Raw genomic sequence first — 4,756 nt, forward strand, 5'->3', positions numbered from 1 at the left:
GGAGCACAGGGATGGGGAATGCCCAGGGGAGCACAGGGATGGGGAATGCCCAGGGGAGCACAGGGATAGGGAATGCCCAGGGGAGCAGGGTGTTCCTTGCTGAGCCCTGGAGGGGCTGTGGGGACAAAGCCCCATGAGGTGGGAATGTGATCCCTCTCCTGCCCTGCTCACAGCAGGTGTGGGAGCACTTCCAGCCCTTCCTGCTGGAGCTCAGCTTATCCAAGGGCTCCAGGGAAAAGCCAAATTACAGCCCTGGAATCGTGCAGGGAAGGGAGTGGGAATGAATTCCACAGTGTTCCCTCCTGGCTTGGGGGCTGCCAGGTACAAGAGTGTTCTTGGAGTTTGTGTTCCCACTTCCTCCAAAGGGCTCCACTTGTTCTTTCCTAAGGAGAAAGTCCAAGGAAAGCGACGGCTCTGAGGGCAGAGGCTGAGCTGGGCCAGAGCTTCCACCTGGGAAAACCTGGGCAGGGAAAGGCCTTTTCCATCCGGGATTCTCAATGGGAGCATTTCCATAATGCACAAAGCATGAAAGGTCCAGGATTAAAGCACACGGGGATACCGCACCAGGAGAGCTGCTCTGCACGGCTCTGGTTTCATGTTTTACATTTTGGAAGCAAGTCCCACAGACTGGAGGGAGCTCCAGACCCCAAGCACCTCCTCCCTGCCCTCCCACTTCTCCCAACCCATTAAATAAGTCAAAATCCCATTAAAGCCTCACTGCCAAGTGTTTAAGCTCAGCATAAATCACGGTTAATACACTTCTTATTAATTGGCTTCCTACCCTTGTGTTTCAAGTGGAATATTAAACTTGGTGGAGTTCAGAAACAAACTGTTTAATTGCTGGACACAAGATATATTTTGATCTTTTCCAGGGTAAAAAACCCCACTCAGATTGAAAGCCATGCTTGGTTTGTGATTGGAATTAATAAGATCAAAGGAGAATGTGGCATATTTAAGCAGCAGTAATTCAAAGGAGTGTTGCCAGCAGCCTCTGCTCCCTCCAGTCAGAATATTCTTTTTCAAACTTTGAGGGAGCATTAAGTGTTTGATACTTTAACATTCCCTCTTGTGATATCTCTCATTGTATTACCCCGATTTCATGGTCCAGGGACGGGATAATCAAACCCTCATAGCAAACAGCACTGATCGAGGAAAAGGGGCTGGGGGATGGAAGGACAAGGTTACAGAAAAGCAGGAAAGCAGATAAACCAGTGAAATATCAGAGGAAGCTGCTCCTGGCCCTCAGGGAGGGAATGGAGGGTGGAAATATGTCCATTTACCCCCCTCACGGGGATAAACGAGAATGAAATCAGCAGCAGAGACTTGATCTTCCCATGGATAAACAAAGCCCAGAAGCTGCAGCAGCAATGGTGGCTCCGTAACGCCTCAGAGCAGAGCAGCTGAACCATTCCTTCACCTGGTCAACAGCAGGTGATGGCATTTGCGGTGTTTGGGTCAGCAGGGAGGGGAGGATTGTGAAGAATTCTCCCTTTTTGTGAGTGAAAGCCCTGAACTGAACACTTACAGGTCAGATCAGGTTAAATCACTGAGTCTGAAGGGATTAAAAAGGCAGGGGAGAGGGAGATGCTGCCAAAGAGCCCAAACCCTCAACCAAGCTTGGAATTTCAAAGGGCCAGACTGAGGAATTCTGAGGGTTTGTTGGGAAATTTGGCAGAACTCAGGTATCTGGATATGGATAAATCCCCGATTTGTTTGATTCCACAGTGCCAAAACCTTCTAGGACTGGGTCTTGGGGTAACAAATTCATCCCAGAAAGGAATTAGGAACAAATCTGCGGAAATAACTGACCCTCAGATCCAGGAAATGTAGAGGGAAAGGCTGGGAGCCCCAGGACAGGCTCAGCTGTGCTCCTTAAGGGCAATTAAACACCGAATCCCAAAGTTCATGAGGGCAAAAGCGGACAGAGGGAGAAGAGGAGGGGCTGGGCAGGATTTAAGCGTCGTTTAAATGGCCAGCCCAAGCACACAGAGCACGGATACAGCGCAGCCATTACCCGATTTCCAGCAGGGATGGTTTGTGCTAAACGCAGGGAACAAGGGAATGAAGCAGTTGCCTCTGCACAGATGGGATATTACTGCTCAAATAGGAGAGGATGGATAATAATGAGAGCCATAATCGGGCCAAGGAGATGAATAATTGCCTGCAAGAGAGGTGAAAAACGCTGCCAGTGGAAGCCACAGGCCGCGGGGAGTTACCTGTGGAGCTTCTCCGAGACTGGAGAGGGGACCAGTTTTAGTTAATTTTATTAAATATTCTCATTAGCAATGCTGGGACAACAGCCAGAAACACACCCAGGGAACATGCTGGGAACGAGGAGCTGGGAAACCTCCTCCTCATGGAGGAGAAGCTGGCTGCTCTTCAGGACTGGAGTAAAATATGAGTATTTAAGGAGTGATAATGAGAGGCACTAAGAAACATGACTTTAAGCTGGAGACACTTTTTAGCAGTTTCTTTTGCCTTTCCTTGAGCTTTTCCTCCTGCTTTGTCCTGGGAAAATGCCAGCTCTGCTCCAGGCCTGAAGTTTTCCTTAGGCAGCATATTTATCTTTATTCTCTTTATTTCCTCGGGTAGTGACGAGCAGCTTTCCAGGGCAGGTACTATTTAATTCTTCTCATTTCTTTATTTAATTATTCTAATTTCTTTATTCAGTTCTTCTCACTTCTTTATTTAACTCTTATTTCTTTAGGCCTCTGTGTGTCTCACTCTCCCTGGGAATCAGGAGCTTCTCTCTCACCCTCCCGGGGCCATTAGTCAGTCCTGGCAAAGCCCTGTGTCCAGCAGGGGCCTGGGAGCACTCAGAAGGTCCCAGCAAGGGGAGGGGGTGTCGGAGACCACAGGAGCCTTGACTGGCTCAAAACAACCAGCTGGGAATGGTGCAAAGTGTGGGATACGTAAGATTTTCTAAAGGAGGGTGTTTAATGTTTGATCTTTGTGTATTTTCCAGCCTAATCAGCAAGGAGGGAGATTGAATCCACAGAACAGAGCAGCCCACAAGCTCTAAGTGATGTCCAGGCACTGGAAAAGCAGCGAGGCTCGGTGGAATTGCCTTGTTAATGTTCAGGCTGGCTGTGTTTCCATGATCCGGGCTCAGGGGGAGGTGAACAAGGCTTGGGAAGGAGGATGAACCTCGGGAAGTGGGCACAGGGAATGCAGCATTTAAGGGCCATGAGGACAGCTGGCAGAACTCCCAGGATGAGAATGAAACTGATAACTCAGGCACTGAAATCAGCTCTGACTGGGGAATGGGAACTCCAGCAAGGGGGTCTGTGACCCTGACCCAGGACACCACAAGCCAAACCCACAGGAACGCTGAGCATGGCACTGATCAGCCTGAGAAGGGGCAGGATCATTAACCAATGCAGCTAGAACACTAATTAATGACAGAACTGTGTCACTTGCAGCCAGTGAACAGCAATTCCCCTGTGTGCTAAAAGGTACAAATAGTAAAAAAGCCGTGCTTGGTTTGTGGGGCACCACTGAGCACCCAGCTCTGAAACAACCAGTCAAGGTCTCTCTCCAGCGTGGAATTATTGCCTTGTTTCACAAGGGGTGGTGGATCTGATTTTTGTGGACAACAAGGCCACACTGGAATCAGGGGGGAGATTCTCCACCTTGTCTTTCTCTTTTTCTCTCCCCTTCTTGTCCCGACTTCTTCTTCTCAAAACGTATCGTAAAATATCCCAGTTGTGTCTGGATAAATTAAAGTTTGCAGAGCGCCTTCCTTTGGGTGGTTTAAAATTCACCAAGGACCTTGTTCAACACGAAAGTTCTGCACTTTGCGAGTCCGAGTTGTTACTGAACCCTCGGAGAATTTGGGTGTTTCCCCCTTTCACTGCCCAGGGTGAATCCAGCTGCCCTCCCCTAAAGCCCCGGAATGGGCTGGGGCATTCCAGGGGTGACTGCAGGGGGATGGGGTGAGGCTTTTCATCATCCTGTGCTGTGCTTGGCCCCCAGGTGATGCCAGGGAAGGGCTTTATCCCTCAGAGTTCCTCCCTGGATTGTCCCAGGCCAGGCTGGACAGGGCTTGGAGTGTAGTGGAAGCTGTCCCACGGCAGGGGAATGGAGCAAGATGGGATTTAAGGTCCTTCCAACCCAAAGCAGTCTGGGATCCTACGATAAAGAAATTGCCTTTTGGCCTCGATGCCTCCTCCTGTGTGGGACCTGCACAGGTGTTTGGAGGCTTCCAGCTCCTCCCAGCCAGGCGAGCAGCATTTCCAAGGAAAAATGGATGTGACCTGGGCACAGCCAGCTCCTCCTTTCCTGGGAGCCACGAGTGTCTTCAGCGTGTAACCCCCACAATTCCCATTTCCCAGGAAACGTGGCTCTGTGGCAGCGCAGTTCCTGCTCCCTGGGCAGGCACAGCAGCCCACACCCCCTCGCACCTTGGCAGCATCAAAGGCGGCTGCAAAAGGTGGCGATTATCAGCACCGCCAGGGAAAGCTGTGATTAAAGAAATCTGATCCAGGGGAGGAGCTGCGAGGAGCCAGCCCCGCTCGGGAAACAGCAGCACAGGCGAGGCACATCCCCGGGGACAGCCCGGGACTCTGCCTGGCACACGGATGTCCTGGCGACTGCGGAGCAGGGCTGCGGTTCGTTGATATGACAGTATCAATCAATCTAATTAGATCTTTTTGCATAATCACAGGAAATTTGCATAAAGAGTAGAGCCAGCCCAGGAGACAGCGGAGAAAAACAAGGGTTGAGTGGAAACCAGAAACTTTTAATTTTTTTTTTT

The sequence above is a fragment of the Corvus brachyrhynchos genome, unplaced genomic scaffold (assembly GCF_000691975.1).
Source record: "Corvus brachyrhynchos isolate BGI_N302 unplaced genomic scaffold, ASM69197v1 scaffold245, whole genome shotgun sequence".
NCBI lineage: Eukaryota > Metazoa > Chordata > Aves > Passeriformes > Corvidae > Corvus > Corvus brachyrhynchos.